General features: G+C 46.9%; 1 long non-coding RNA gene and 1 other non-coding gene across 2 annotated transcripts; one reads left to right on the top strand and one right to left on the bottom strand.

Moving 5' to 3' along the window:
- Window positions 1–11,614: 11,614 nt before the first annotated feature.
- Window positions 11,615–13,477, bottom strand: LOC131504052 (uncharacterized). Its single transcript, XR_009257755.1, has 3 exons — window positions 13,423–13,477; window positions 12,299–12,400; window positions 11,615–11,914 (listed from the first exon to the last, which is right to left on the bottom strand). It is a non-coding gene; the product is annotated as an uncharacterized LOC131504052 (long non-coding RNA).
- On the top strand, window positions 13,252–13,324 carry TRNAV-CAC (transfer RNA valine (anticodon CAC)). The gene has a single exon. It is a non-coding gene; the product is annotated as a tRNA-Val (tRNA).
- Window positions 13,478–16,613: the final 3,136 nt, after the last annotated feature.

The following is a 16,613-nucleotide window of genomic DNA, read 5'->3' as shown; positions in this document are numbered from 1 at the left end:
GCTGGGGCTGCCCGGCGCGCTGCGCCCTCTCTCTCCGTCTGCCGCGCCCCGCACCCTTGCGTACGGCGTGCGTCGATTCAGAGTGTCCGGCGCCGGCGACGCGCAGCTGCGCGGTGCACGCGGATGCACGCGGCGAACTTGCGACCCCGCCCCCGCTGCCGTCGCGGCCCCGCGAGCGTCACCCGCGGGCCGTAACGTCCCGGCCCGACTGAGCTGCCCCGACGCCCCGGAGGGAGGGACCCGGAGGAGAAGGGCAGCCTCCCCTTTCAGCCCTGTCCAGTGTTAGGCTCCCGAAGCGTCGTGGAGGAGACAGAAACGGAGAGGTGGAAACAGAACCCAGGGGAGGGAGGAACTCCGTGCGACTTTCCTCCTCTGCAAACAGCCCGAAGATGAAATCGGCGTCTCGTCCCGTCGCTGGTGAAGGTGAGTTCCGTTTCCGTGGGGGGGGAGCCAAAGCCTTGGCCCGGCTCCCAGTGAGTTCCTTTTGGCCCTTGAACGTCTCTCCCTGGGTTTCTTGTGGATTCCAAGGATGCACCTGGCAGGTTTATTTTTAAAGCACGTACTTTAAGATTACTTTAAAATCTTTGTTTCCGATTCTGTGTCTCCCTCTCTCTCTGCCCCTCCCCCGTTCATGCTCTGTCTCTCTCTGTCCCAAAAATAAATAAAAAACGTTGAAAAAAAAAATTAAAAAAAAAAGGGGCGCCTGGGTGGCGCAGTCGGTTAAGCGTCCGACTTCAGCCAGGTCACGATCTCGCGGTCTGTGAGTTCGAGCCCCGCGTCAGGCTCTGGGCTGATGGCTCGGAGCCTGGAGCCTGTTTCCGATTCTGTGTCTCCCTCTCTCTCTGCCCCTCCCCCGTTCATGCTCTGTCTCTCTCTGTCCCAAAAATAAATAAAAAACGTTGAAAAAAAAAATTTTTTTTTAAATTTAAAATCTTTTGGCGAAGGAAGCGGTGTTTGATGAGTTTTGGATGAGGACTTTCAGGTGTGGGGAAAACTAGCAAAAGCAATTGTTAGAGGCCGCTTTTAGACAACAGGCGTGAGCAGTGGAATGTAGAAAGGGCCCACAGCGACTCTCTGGCTGAATAACAGGCCCACCAGGCAACCCATCTCAAAATACCCATAGGCCCTAACTAACCAATAGGCTACGTAAAACCAGGCACAGTTCCCAAAAAGGGGAAAATGCCATACGTTCGCAAACTCCTCACCTTCCCCCTTTAAATACAGCTCCCACCCACTGCCTCATTGCAGACAGTCTGCTTTGCTGATCTATCTGTAGCTCCCTTGCGGTGTATTCAATAAACTTCTATTTTCTTTGTTTTGCCTCACGTGAATGCTTTCACTGCCAACAACACTGACCCCCTCCCCCCCTACATTGGGTCGCCCCACGTTTAAGGGCCTCCATCCCATTAGGAGAGGCCACAGCAACTACAGTTGAGAATGTCACACACCTAGAGGCCCTTCAGCCAGGTAGGTTTGACTCCTACTTGGGCCTATCTTACTTTCAATGAATTGAGGAACTTATTTAAATATGCATTCGAAAAATATCTGTGCGTCTGGATGGCTCAGTTGGTTAAGTGTAAGACTTTTGGTTTCCATGTAGGTCATGACCTCATGGTTCTGGGGGTCTGAGCCCTGCATCAGTGCAGACCTGCTAGGGATTCTCTCTCCATCTCTCTCTCAAAATAAACATTCAAAGATCTAGAGATATGTATAGATCTAGTACATTGAGTACACCTTTTGCTATTTTTACACAGATGGCAAAGAAGAATCAATGATAAAGCATCAAAGCCTTTAAATTCTGATGTTTCTCTATTAAAGTTTTTCCTGTCTTATTCATAACCTCTTTTTATCCCAAATCTGACATCCACGGCCAAACCCTAAAATCAGTTTACTGGTTCCAGCCTATTCTTCCCCATATTGTATCTCCCATGCAGTATCTAAGCCTCTCCCCTATCTTCTTTCATATGCCAAAAAGAAAAAAAAAAAGTCAGCTATCCTGGAGTTGCCAATTTGCTCATGTTTGACAGTCAGCCTAGCAAATGGGACTCCCCATAAGATTCTTTCTCCTCAAGCGCACCTGGGTGGCTCACTTGGGGGGGGGGGGCGGACTGGGCTGATGAGTGTTAGATGCTTGGTTTGGACTCAGGTCCTAATCCCAGGGGTTGTGGGATCAGCTTCTGCACTAAGGATGGAGCCTGCTTGAGTTTCTCTCTCCCACTGCCCCTGTCCCCAGGTCACAGGAGTGCGCTCTCTCTCTCAAATAAGAAAATAAAAACAGACTGTCCCTAGAATGAAGCAGAAAACTTAAACACATTATTTTTCATGATCAGAAATGATATGTTTTTATTTATTGTGAGAGAGAGTGTGCACGAGAGAGAGCAGGAGCAGGGGAGGGGCAAAGAAAGAGGGAAAGAGAATTCCAAGCAGACTCTGCACGGTCCCCACGGAACCCAACTTGGAGCTCAAACTCACAAACCATAAGACTGTGACCTGAACCGAAACCAAGAGCCAGACACTCAATGACTTAGCCACCCAGGCCCCCATGATCAGAAGTAATTTAAAGGCCTTGAAAATAAACTAACTTTTATTTCAAGAAAAATCTAGAGGAAATGCTAAATTTTGTAGACATTGTGTCTCTCCATTATCTTTGCAGATGACTGAAGATTTATTCTCTTCAGAGAATACAAAAGAGTATCTTTAGCCATATGATCAACCAGTACATGTAAGGACACAGATACAATATTGGAGAGGAGCAGAGTAAAGCATTCTTTGATCTGTGTGATGATTTTATATATATATATACATATATATATATATATATATATACACACACACACACACACATATATATGTACATATATCAATAAAATTTGAAATATGCATAGATATACACACATCTATATGTACATATAGATGTACATCTATATCAATAAAATTTGAAATATGCATAGATATACACACATCATAGATGTGTGTATATCTATGCATATTTCAAATTTTATTGAGCTGTGTAAAAAAAAAAAGTACAAAACTGGCAAACTTACACTACCTGACTTTAAGACTTACCATAAACTCTTCTAAGCAAACTTTTTTTTCTTCAAGTTTTTAATGTTTATTTATTTTTGAGAGACAGAAAAAGAGCAGGGGAGGGGCAGACAGGGAGGGAGACAGAATCAAAGCAGGCTCCAGGCTCTGAACTGTCAGCACAGAGCCGATGCAAGGCCTGAACTCCCAAACCATGAGATCATCACCTGAGCCAAAGTCAGACACTTAACTGACTGAGCCACCCAGGTGCCCCTAAACTAAGAAAATGGAAATTAAAACCACATTGAGATTTTATTACACTCAGTAGAATAAACAAAATAAAAAATCATACATGACTTTTGTTAAAGAACAGTAGGGTAGGCTTTATTAAGGAGGACTACTAAAATGGGGTTTTGTAGTAGGAGAGACCAAGCTCAGCTCTGAATACAAGGGAGAGTGGGAACGTATAGCCCAGAGCAGGACCAGAGAGAGGGTTAATGAGTGAAAATTTACTAAGAGGAAACCTCAGGGGTAAGCGGGGGAGATTCTGGCTAAACCAGCCCAAGGGGCTCTTGCTGAAGGCCTGCCAAAGTCATCAGGCATCACCCAGGGACGGAGGACAAGGAACCTGACCAGATGTCATGGAGGGGGTTCTGGTTAAAATGACTTAGCAGGATTCTTGCTAAAATTGGACAATGCAAAAACAAACTCCAAAGGCTGAAGGTCAGGGCCCGCTTGAGAAGATAGTTTAGAGGACCCTGACAGTTCTGTCAAGGAATTTTTGTCAACAACCAGAACTCTCATACATTGTTGGCATGACTATAATGGTGCAACCATTTTGGGAAACATTTGTCAGTTTCTTATGAAATTAAACATACACCTCTCCCTCTTTGGTTCCATCAAATCCCCCCTTAGGTATTTATCCAAAAGAAATGGGGTGGAAAAGTGTCTACAAAAACACTTGGGGGTGCCTGGGTGGCTCAGTTGGTTAAGCGACCGACTTTGGCTCAGGTCATGATCTCACTGTTTGTGAGTTTGAGCCCTGAGTTGGGCTCTGTGCTGACCCCTCAGAGCCTGGAGCCTGCTTCGGATTATGTGTCTCCCTCTCTCTCTGTCCTTCCCCTGCTCATACTGTCTCTCTCTCTCTCTCTCTCTCTCTCTCTCTCTCTCTCTCAAAAAGTGAATAAATTTTTAAAAAAAGAAAAAAACCCACTTGTAATGAGAATGTTCATAGCAGCTTTATTTGTAACAGCTCAAATTGGAAACAACCCAAATATCCATCATCAGGAGAATGGTAAAGAAATTGTGAAATATTTATGCAATTATGCTGAGAATCCTTCTCAGCAATAAAAAGGAATGAAAAGCTGATCTACTCAATGATATAGATAAAATTCAAAGACATTACATAGAGAGAAGCAAGTAGACATAAGCATACATACCCTGTGATCCCATTTACAGTAATTTCTAGAAGGAGCAAAACATATTTGTGAAATAAATAAGGATAGTGGCTGTCAAAAGATTAGGAGGATAATGACAGTAATATTCATGATTCTACTGCTTTTAACATGACTGATCCAATAGTAACTAAGTCAAAACACATCTGATAATAGAATGAAGTAAAATGCTCTTAATTAGTCCCATTTTATAGAACAAAGAAGGGAGACACTTGAAGTGTGTTTAGCCAAAGCCACACAAGGGCAGAACCATTGTTTCTTTTTTTTTTAATTGAAATATATATTAGTCTTATATTAGTTTCACGTGTACAGTATAATGATTCAACATTTCTATACATTATTCAGTGCTCATCATGACAGGAGTGTTCTTAATCCCTTTTATCTATGTCACCCACCCCCCCACCCTCCAGGGCAAACCATCTTTACAACATAGAGCTTGCCCCCTTGAGCATACATTAGTTGGGTCTTCTTAAATTTCCCTACATCAGGATTCCTCAGCTGTTGGGATGGGAAGAAAAGGGAGAAGGAGAGGGCAAGTGAGGGAGGGATGTAAGTATAAATTCTTTCATCACCTCCCCATCTCTTCCTCCCTCTGGGTCTCTCTCCCCCACCCCCTCCTCCCTCCTTTCTCTCCCACCCCAGCTCAGACCCTCCTTCCCTATTCTGTTATATAACAAAAACAATTCCCACCTCTCTGGATCCGGCTTCTGTCCCGACACAAGTCCTCCTAGGAGGTCTCACTGCCCTTTTCCAAGCACCCCCTTCCCCCCTCCCCACCCCCCACTGATTTGTCCCACCCGCAGGGGTCCACCCACCTACCACAATGAGGACACAACTCTCCTAAAGGGGGCAGGGGCCTCCTGGGCAGAGGGTCCACTGTAGGCTTTTCCTGTTGCCTGCTGCTGGGGAGGCTGAGGAGTCAACCTGGATAAAAGCTTTTTACAAAGAACTTTGGGCTTTGAAAAACTTTTCATTTCCATTCTCAGGGTTCTTCATGGGGCTAAAAGCTACAGACAACAATGTATTCAACAAGTCTTAACAGAACTTCCTGGTGTCAGACTCTGGTGAGTGTCAGACTCTGTTCTCAGGGAGGGGCAACAAGGCGGACCTTCAGAACGACCCCTGCCCCTGGAGCTCCCGTGCTACACATAGGAACCAAAGCAACACATCTACACAGAGGCCTCTTGGAAGGGTGGGCAAACTCTCTCACTGGGGTGAGGGCAGAGTGACAGAAAGAGCCATCATGGGAGCCCACCAGGCCTTGAGCTTCCTAAGGACCCTATGTGGCTCAGGTCCAGGGTATCAGAGCCCGTGATCTCTCTGAAGGCACTGGCAATGAACAGGTAAGGGGCAATTTGTGGCCAAGCCATACTGTGCTTTTAGTTTCATAATCACCCGACATACCAGTTTCAAATGGGATAAACAACACCATTTATCTCTCTAATCTATTTTTTGAAGCTTTGAAATTTGCAGTTTTCCTACAGGACTGGCAACCGTACATCCTGGGTGGAAGTGCCAACACAATGAAATCCAAAAAGCCACCCAGTAAAGTCTCAGTGGTGCAATTGGTTAGTGTGTTCAGCTGTTAACTGAAAGGTTGGTGGTCTGAGCCCACCCAGGGACAGGCTGCTTCACGTTTACCTCAATTCCCCTGTTACCTGCAGTTTCGCACCTGCACATTTCCTCACATAAAGTACACAACATTACTGGATTCTGGGTCCTAGCCACCTCACAGCACCTAACTGTTCAGAGCCACCCCCACGTCCCAACCTCATTCTCTGACGGTATCTGCTGGCCTATGAGCTTTATACCTCTACAACGCCAGCTTCTCAAACAGATAGAAGAACCCGGGTTCTACCTAGTGTGGTAAAACTCTGTGGTCCTCCCTGAAAGATTGGATGAGTAAGTGAAACTTTTTGTGACTCCCATCTTTTTTTTTTTTAATTTCTAAACATGATTGCCTTCATTGTTCAAGCTGCTTGCTTTGGGAAAATTGGTCTAGGGGGCTGGCGTTTTTTTTGAAAAAAATGCTAATTGTTCATTTTTTAGAGCATTTTAGGTTCACAGCAAAGCTGAGGGGAAGGGACAGAGATTGCCCACACCCTTCCTGCCCTCCCCCCCCTACACAAATAGCCTGCCTGGTTGTCAACACCCCCCCACTGCAGTGCCTTTGTGCCTTTGTGACAACTCAGGAATCTGTCCAAAGTCCATAGTTTACATTAGGGTTCACTCTTGCAGGGTGGGTTTGGACAAACGTATCCGGAAATGTGTCCACTGTTATAAGTATCACACAAAGTAGTTTCACTAGCCCAAACATCCTCTGCGCCCCCTTTCTGGCAACCACGAATCCCTTTCCTGTTTCCATAGTTTTGCCTTTTCCAGAAGGTCGTGTAGTTGGAATCACACAGTATGTAGCCTTTTCAGATCGGCTTGTTTCACTTACTAATACGCACTTAAGATTCCTCCATGTCCTTTGGTGGATTGGCAGCTCATTTCCTTTTAGTGCTGAAATACTACTTCATTGTGTGTGTGTGTGTGTGTGTGTGTGTGTGTGTCACAGTTCCTTTATCCCTCCACCTGTAAGGGACATCTTGGTTGCTTCTAAGTTTTGGCAATTGTGAGTACACCTGCCGTAGGCATCCGTGTGCGGGTTTCTGTGTGGGCATAACTTCAACTTCTCTGGCTAACAGGGAGCCCGAATGCTGGCTGCTATATTAAGAACATTTTTGGTTTTGTGAGAAATTGCCAGACTGCCTTCCACGGTGGCTGTACCATTTTGCGTTCTCACCAAGCAGTAAGTGAGAGCTCCTGTTGTTCCCCCATCTTCGCCAGCCTTTGGTGTTGATGTGCCTCAGTTCTTTTTCATGGGGAGTAGGAGGCCAAGCATGGTGTCCCGTCCCCAGGGAGTGCCTGGATTTGGGCATTGCTCTATCAATAATGTTGTGATCAGTGGATCCTCATCATCATTGTCCTCTGCGTTTGTTTGACAGAGGCATTTCTTCCACAGTATGTGTGATACTTATTTAACCTTTTCCATATTGCTTTTGAAATTAAGTTGGTTTTATGGTTTTATGATTACGAATTCCTGTACACATATTTTTGGCCACTTGTGCAGGTATTTCTGCAGCGTACAGAACTGGAAGTGCAATGACTGTAGTATAGTGTTCATATGCTGCTACTTTGGGGAAGTCCTGCAAACTTGCCTTCCAGGGGAGCAGTACCAAATCACAGTCCAGTTTATTTCCCAACCTATCAATGTGCCGTTCTTCATTACCTTGCCCACACTGCAATCTTCCTGAACCCCTTACACATGAGACTTTTTTCTTTCAAGGCCCTGAAATCTCGCTCAGCATTAGATTCATTTTAGTCCACCTCGTCCGTCCCTAGCACCAGCAGCTCCTGTGTGTGTACTGATGTCGCCGCTTCCCCTGAGCTGTGATCATCGAGAGGGGGACTGTCGGGTTTTCCCTTGGCTGGTAACGAAGAACCATTCCACGTCCTGGTTGGCCAGGGTTTTCCTGCACTGATCACCCAGCCCCAGTGTGGCTCTGGGCTCCTCTGAAGGCTGCCTGTGCCCATGCCTCAAGGGAAGGCTTGTGGAGGGAGGCTCCTGGGCTCCGCTCATCACCTCCCTCATTGACTGTCACAACACTACTATCTCCTTTTATGTTCCAGTTACATCCTGCCTGTGGCTATTCCTAGTGGTGTTTCCGTTACGACGCTGATATACAATTGAGTCTAAAAAGAAATTTACTAAGTAGAAGGTGTAAATCAAAGTATGGAAACTCTTCGGTAATCGGTGATAAAGGTACATGGCTGTGGCCAACTATGAAAGTGCTGTGTTCCTTAATGAGCTTTGAGAAGCATGATTTTTGTCTCCTTTTTATGCGATCTCCTCTGTCCCCCTTGTCACTGCAGGTGCACTCCCTCTTGCCCTGAGGCATTAAGTAGGTGAGAGGGCCTCAGCTGTCTGCTCCACACTTTGAACATAAAAGGCACACTTGACGGGATTTGTTTTCTTTTGTTTTTGTTTTTGTTTGTTTTGGGGAGCCTCTCTAGGGAACTTCCTTGTTCAGACCATTAAAAAGAATCAAGATTTAGTAAATACTTCCGTTGGGAGATGTGATTGCATCATCCCGGGAGCCATGGAGTCTGTTTCTGGGGAGGACTAAATCGTTTTGTTCTTTCTCTTCTTCATTCCGTCCATTAGTTGCCAGTGTTAAGTAGGCCTTACTTTTAACCTTTTCTTTCTTTTCAACATCAGGGAGGCTGAGCCAGGAGGAGACGGCAAATCTTGGTGAAGGCTTCTCAGTGCTCGCTGGCAGGCTGGCCAAACGCGAGGGCTCTGGAGGCAAACTGCCTGGCCCTGAGTGCTGGCCCTCCCTGTCACAGGGCTGGGCCCCTTGGAAAGTCAGACCAGCCTTTCAGTGCCTGAGTGTCCTCACCTGCAAGCAGGGGTGCTGATAACCTACACCGTCTCGGGGTTGTTATGGGGACTAGATAGGTTATGCTCGGTACAGCACCGGGGAACTGCGTGCTGCTCACACGGTGACACTCGCTCGGAGAAAACTGCCAGTATCATTGTAACTAAGACTTCCGTTTTCACTTCTCACTGCACCACTGCTGACTTTCAGCATTCCCCAGAATAAATGAGGAGTGTTAAATGGTTCACTTGGGCTCTCCGCCTCTGTATCAGTGACCAGCACCTGGAAAACCGGTCGCTTGATAATTTCCATGGTGAGTTAACTGACAGGACAGTGCAGCAGGGAACTGGATCCAACTTGATCAAATTCTCGGACCTTGGACAGGCGTGATGAGTGTTCAGCTCCAGGTAGACAATCTTTTGCCCGTGCTTCTAGCAAGAGCTTTTGATATCCAGTCAGACTTACCCGGGGGGTACTAAAAGAAAACTTCAGCTATGCACCAGTGACCCCCCCCCACCTTATTTTAAGAAAAAAAGGAGGAAGAAAATGTGATTTATCTGGAAATTGTAGATTTCACCTTTCAGTGATGATGGAGTATTTGTAGCAGAACAGCATTCGCCCTGAAAAGAAATGAATGAAGTTTGAATGGAAGGAATTCTGCTTGAAGATTTGGAGAACTATCAATGCAGATAGGACCCACCAGTCCTTCAGCTCAAGGGGAGAGATGAGAGAGAAGAGAAACTCAATGGAATGAGACTAATTTTCTGCGTTATCCCCTGAGGGCATTTGCCAGTTCTTGGCAGGAACCGGAGACTGAGAAACTGGAGAGAGGGAAGCTACTAAGAGTCAGAGAAAACAACATGTTAAGTGATCTCATAGGTCTGGACAGAGAAGTTAGGGGGCCGGGGGGTGGGGGGGGGAAGAGGAAGGGCATATGGAACTGTCCAAGGATTCAGACTTGAGCAGCCAAGATCCTGGAATGGGTTAAGTGAGCTGGGTGCTTGGTACAGAAGTTCCCCACAATACATTTGCAAATTAAGCTATGTGCATCAAAGGGGCTTGGAAGGCCAGCAGAGTGTGGCTGAAAGAGAGTGGAATTTGCAGCACTACCGTGGTGCTTAGGGGATAAAAACTGAAGCTCAGGATTCATGGAAGAGGAGGGGCCCAAGGAAACATACCAAGGTCGCAGGTAGGAGCCCTGGACGTCTGCAGCACAGCAGTGTGAGCAAACTAGCTGTAGATTGAGGCTTTCCCTGAGGGCGAACCAGCTGCAAATCAGCTTCGTCAAGGATTAGAGGTGATGCGCCCCTCTGCTGCCTGCTGGGGGAGAAGGTGAAAGATCTTCAGAGAAACAACATCTCCAACCTGGCTGTCCTTCACACCACGGGTTCATCATTCAATCACAATATTCTAGGATTGTAAAGGAAGAGAAGCAAGAGAAAGAAGGCAAATCGTAGAAATTGCCTCTTGAGATCTTGAGTTCTCAGATAAGAACTCAAAGCGGTAGGTTTTAGGAGAGCCTGGCTGGCTCAGTGGATAGAGCACGTGACTCTTGATCTCTCTGGGTTGTGAGTTTGAGCCCCACGTTGGGTGTACAGGTCACTTGAATAAAATTTCTTTAAATTACTTAAAAATCAGGGGCACTTGCGTAGCTCGATCGGTTAAGCATCTGCCTTGATTTTGGCTCAGGCTCAGGTCATGATCTTAAGGTTGGTGAGATCTATGGGGCAGAACCTGCTTGGGATTCTCTCCCTCTTCCTCTTCCTCTGCCCCGAGCTTGTTCTGTCTCGCTCTCTCTCTCTCTCTCTCAAAATAAATAAATTGAAACTTGAAAAAATATATTACTTAAAAGTTAAAAAAAAAAAGATGAAGTGGTATATGATTCAGCTGTTCAGAAAATAGATGACAAGATAAAATATTGCATCAGAGAAATAGAATCTAGTTTTAAAATCTCATGAAAATTAAATATATGTAATAGTTGGCATTTTAAAAAAGTCAGCAGGTCAGTTTAACTGCAGCTTGGACTCAATGGTAGAGAGAGTATTAACCTCGAAATTTGTAAGTAGAAAGAAACTCTCCAGACTGAAGCATACAGAGCCAAAAGGAAGAAATATTAAGAGCGTAACAAAGATAATGAGCCATGTCATGAAGTCCTAACACGTGTGTAATTAAAGTCTCAGGGGTTGGAGGACCAGAAAGTGGGGCAGAAACTATATCATGGAGAATCAAAGAAAAATCATGATGGTCTCTCCAACCACATGTGCAAGAAGTTCGGTGCACTGCAAGCCAGGTAAGGACAAGAAGGTCACACCCCTAAACTGCTGAACAACCAAGGGCAGCTGAAAACAATCACAGCAGCACCCAGATTGGGGTGTGGGGAGGAGGGGACACTCCTATGACATCGTCCAAAGATTGGGAGCTGAAATCTCAGCAAAAACATGAAAAAGAAGACCTCAATGAAGGTCTCAATGAAGGTCCTCTCATAAGAGGACCCTCAGTATGAAGGACCTCAGTATGATTTCCAGCCACCACGTGCTGCCCCCGACCCAGTATCTTTCAAGGGTGAGTGAAGTGAAGACCTTTCCACATAAGCTAACGAAAAAGAAATGCAAAGTGCAAAAGGTAACTCTTCAGGCAGAAGTAACTGCACAGGTCACAGGGGAACTGTGCGGAAGGAAGGGAAGGGAAGGGAAGGGAAGGGAAGGGGGAAGGAAGGAAGGAAGGAAGGAAGGAAGGAAGGGCAATGAATAGGTAAAATACGTGGCTAAGTCAAATAAATAGGACTCTCTGAGCAATGGTAAGAATGCCTATGTTTTTAAAATGTATGTTGAGGGGCGCCTGGGTGGCTCAGTTGGTCAAGCGTCCCACTTTGGCTCTGGTCATGATGTCATAGTTCACGAGTTTGAGCCCCGCGTTGGGCTCTGTGCTGACACCTCAGAGCCTGGAGCCTGCTTCGGATTCTGTGTTTCCGTCTCTCTCTGCCCCTCCCCTGCTCACGCACTGTCACTGTCTCTGTCAAAAATAAATAAAATAGATAAAATGTATTTTGAAATAAAATTAATGCCAATAACTCAAAAATGAGGAGGGTAAGTGGAGTTAAGATATTCCAAGTATACAGTGCAATAATGTGATAAACGTGTAAATGCTTGTACTAACAGCCAGACTAATATATGCAACATAGCCATCAACCCGGGAAGTTTCCCGGCAAATTAGTTCAAAGGGGGAACCACTCTTCCCTGCTAATACTTCCTGGAAATGGAATCACCCAGGAGTATCAGATAGCTACATATAACTATGCGAGGGGCTTATCCGTGTTACCGCCTAAACCATAGTTTGGATGTTTTTACTACAGAGTACTTAATCCATTCTAAACATATACAAGGGTTTGTGTATCACCTCTGTTGATGGGCATTTGGGTTGTATCCGGTTTTGCCTAGTATGAATGATGTGGCATGAACGTTGGTGTAGAGGCCTCTTTGGATGTTGGCATTCATTTTTCTGGGGGAGTGAATAGCAATATTCCTAGGTAACGGGGCAGGTCAGGTTTTTCACTGTATGAGAAACTGCCAAATATTAGGAAAGTCGTTGTGCTAAATTACAGTGCAATCAAGATCACGCAGTAATACCGTACACACTCCAATGCGGGAGGGAGAGAGGAAACAGCTTTAAAAATACCTATTTTTCTAGGCTTTTCGTCTTCACTTTGTTCCCAATGCTGAAGGCCCCCCTGAAGGTGGCTGTGGTCACACCGAGTCTCACCACCAGCCTATTCGGGAGACTCCAAGGCAGCCCACCCAAGAATCACTCAAAACGCCAGGTAGGAAGAGACCTTCCCTCCCCAGTCGTGGCTCTGCCACTCTTCCGCTCGGTGCCACTCAACTCGGTTTCTGGCTCTTCCTTTTCATCCCTCTGGTCGGTGACCTAGATTTCACTGGAGCTTGTTGGCCGCGGGCCTCCTGTCAGTGGCTTTAAAGCAGCGCAGGCAGGAGCCCGAGGGACCCCCCTTCGCCCAGAGGCCACCAAAGAGACTCCGCTCTGCCGGGAGGGCCGCGGGGCAGCGCAGAGCCAACGGGCTGGCGGTGGAAGAGCGCGCACCCGACGTCTGCCCCGGGGCCCCTCGTCCTGGAGGCGGACACCCTGCCTTCGGTGCGGTTCCCGAGGCCAGGCTGCTGAGGGCGCCAGGGTTCCGTCCTCCGGGGCGGGGCGGCACGGGGTCCTTTGCCAGGGCCGCTTCGGGGGCGCGGCTGTTTCCAGGGCCTTGGGCGGTTCAGGCGAAGTCGGCGGGCCGGATAGTTGTGGCCGAAATGCCGCTTTTGGGGGTTAGAGCCGGAGGCCCGGCTGCCTGCCTCGTTTCCGTAGTGTAGTGGTTATCACGTTCGCCTCACACGCGAAAGGTCCCCGGTTCGAAACCGGGCGGAAACAGCTTCCTTTTACCACTACCCCCCCACCGCCACCCCCCCCCCCCCCATCTATTGTCCTTTAAAACGCAAAAAGAACCACGGCCGGAGTCCCACCGCCACCTGAAAGCCTTCTCAGCACTCGACCACCAGGCCTGGCCGCTGTGTGTCTGCTCCCAGTCACCTTGGAGAGCGGGCCACACCCAGTTAGTCACTCCAACAAGGGCACGCAGGACGAGGCCCACTGCAGGTTACCTTTACTTCCACGCATCCGCTGACCTGCTCATCTGGCGCCTCCGTCTGCCCGACGGGCTCACAGCGACCGTGGCTCTGAAAAGCAGCACGTTCTTCCCTGGGCGGCACACTTGCGCAACAGGTGTATTTATTTGCCTGACAGAACGCAAAGAACACAAACCAGCTGCACCTGGGACCCGGGCCAAAGACACGTAGGTGAGGAGTTTCAGGCTCCACCTAATGAGCCCATGGGGACACCAAAGGAGCCTGTCCCCGTGCCGTCATCAGGACAGCTCTGGAGCTACTTCGGAAGTCGCCAAGTAGAGGGACTCCGCCCCTCCCCCCGCTGAGAGCCGAGTCCTCACCTTACCCATCAGGAAAGTAGGCTCAGAAAGAGAGCACGGCCTTGGCTCTGCAACACACACGGCTCCAGCTGGACTAGAGTGTGGCACAGGCCAGTCACCTTGTGGTCAGGGCCCAAGGGGTCGCTGAGGCTGGAAGAGGTGGTGAGCAGCAGGGCAAGGGCTGGGAGCCTTGTGCGGCTGCATTCAGACCCGCGCCGCTGGGAATCGCCTCCGCTTGTGCTCTGTCCGCCTGGGAAATGTCACCTTGACTTTCAGGGTTTTCATCTGCAGGGGCCGAAGCAGGGATCCTGTGTAGGTGGATTCCCCGGGATTGGATCGGTGGGATGGGATTTGGATTTTTCACCGCTACTGCTCAGGTTCGATTCCAATCCAGGAGACTTTGTGGCGCTGTCTCCCTACTTAGGATTTGCCTTTTCATCCCCCAAAGTCTGGTGTGCACCCAGGGACGCTTGCAGAAGTGGCTGTGCACTGAGCCCCTAAAATATGGGAGGTCAGGATTCAGTGTCCTTGTAATGGCCAGGCTGGGAGAGGAGAGCTGGGATGAGAAGCCAGGCCAGCGGCTCCCCTCTATTCACCTCAGAAACCCAAGGTCTCACTTCAAGTGTTTTCCTTTAAAGAGAACCTGGGACTTGACTTCGTCCAGGCTTTCAACCAAACAGACTGGGGCTTAACAGCAGTGGCAGGACTGAAGGTTTTCAGGGTTAGAGCAGGAAGCCAGGCTGACTGTCTGGTTTCCATAGTGAAGTGGTTATCACGTTCGCCTCACACGCGAAAATTCCGTGGTTCGAAACAAGGCGGAAACAGCTTCCTTTTCTTCAATGTTAATCCTCCTAACAGAAGGAAAAAAGGCAAGGGATTGGGAAATTGGGAAGGACTAGCTGTACCTGTGATTCTCAGGAACCATGAGAAAAAGTACAATTACTACTCACTCACCACTACCTATGAGCCAGTACTCATTTGTCTTCTCATAAGCAGGTTGAGGAGGAGGCCAGGGTGTTACCATGTTCCCCCAACCCCCGGAAACACAGCAATACCCAATTCAGGTTGGACTTTATATCAGGAAATCCCTTAAAATTCCCTTTGTTTATCTTCTAGCGCCTGAATCTTCTCCATAGGCTTACACTGGATAAAAAGATTGTGTATCTCAAGTATTGCCTAAGGGTACGGCTCAATTTCCCTTGACTCCATAGCAAAATCACAGAAGAAGGTTATTTCCTTGACAAAGCCAAGGTAAAGATACCTAAATCTGTACCTGGATCTCAAGCCAAGGATTTCCAGAGTCAATATTTCCATATGCATACCAATTAAAAGTATATATTTTTGTATGTTACCGAACTAAGGAACCCAACACTCACTCAAAGATACTATATGTGTTTTTCAACAACACAACCTTATTTACATATGCAAAGAGAAAGTGTGATGAAAAGACTTTCAGTAAATCCCTGAGAGTGTAAGCCACTGGAGGTGGACAAGGGAAAGGGTGTGGGGAAGCAGAAACTAACTGAAAGACAAGTATGAAAGAACCTTGCTTAGAGCACCCATGTTAATTTTTTCCTGAACTAAGGTACAGAATGCCTAGTCTTATGTACCCAGGACCCAGAAATATATTGGGAAATATATCAGGAAAATGGAGTTTTCTTAAATGCTATAGGAAAACAGAAAATTGTATCTATGTAAACCAGTCTAGTGAAAAACATAAGGAAAAAAAAATTTTTAATACATGATATAGAAATGAAACCAACTGGGTCAGGAATCCCCAACATAAGACTACACACTGCTAATTATAATGGATTCAAGTCTTCTCAGGTTGTTATAAAAGTAAATTTCAGTTACAATAGGATATTAGAAAAGGGCTAAATATTAAGAGCAGTACAAACCTGTACCAAGCTGAGCACGAAAGAACTAAATATGATTCTTAGACAAAGGCAGAGGGCAAAAAAGTATTACATTGAGTAGAGTTGTGTTAAAAAACAAAATTTGAAGGTCTAATTGGCTTTAAGTAATTCATGAATCAGGCAATATCTCAGCTAACAAGTAGAGGGGAGCTTTGCAAGGTTTTTATAGGAAAGAGAATGGGACAACACGGTATTAAGCAAAAGAAAAGAAAGGATGTTTCAGACTGGGTCATCTTTCCTTAGGGGGAGTAGCTAGGATTCCAATTAGGTGGATTACTTCATCTTCCTTTAGGGAAAGGAGAGGGCCCAGGTGACAGATTAACTCATTGGTGCTGACCAGAAAGTTCCAGATTTATTGGCCTAAAATTCTAAAGTTTTTTTAATGTTTATTTACTCGAGAGAGAGGAAGGGAGAATGAGTGGGGGGTGGGGGCAGAGAGAGAGAGGGAGACACAGAATCCAAAGCAGGCTCCAGGCTCTGAGCCCTCAGCAGGGCTCAGACTCACAGACCAACTCACAAACCATGAAATCATGACCAACTGAGCCACTCAGGTGCCCCTATTGGCTTCAAATTCTACTCTCGGAGAGGCAGAAACTGCAATTAAGTCTTGGTTGGTTGTCCTGGGGACAGGTGACACTATCTTGGGCCTGTGTTTTTCTTTTTAACAGGTGTAATTGTCTTAGGTCTATCCATAATGTAGTCAGACTGCTTTGCACCGAACTGGCTTCCCTTCATGGCCAAAGGTATGATAAAGGAAAGAAATCTCGAAGTGCAAGTTTCACTATTTGCTCTTTGTCTCTAAAACAAAGGAGATTAAAAG

The sequence above is a fragment of the Neofelis nebulosa genome, chromosome 2, assembly GCF_028018385.1.
Source record: "Neofelis nebulosa isolate mNeoNeb1 chromosome 2, mNeoNeb1.pri, whole genome shotgun sequence".
NCBI classification, from domain to species: Eukaryota; Metazoa; Chordata; class Mammalia; order Carnivora; family Felidae; genus Neofelis; species Neofelis nebulosa.
This window is presented reverse-complemented; position numbering and strand designations above follow the sequence as displayed.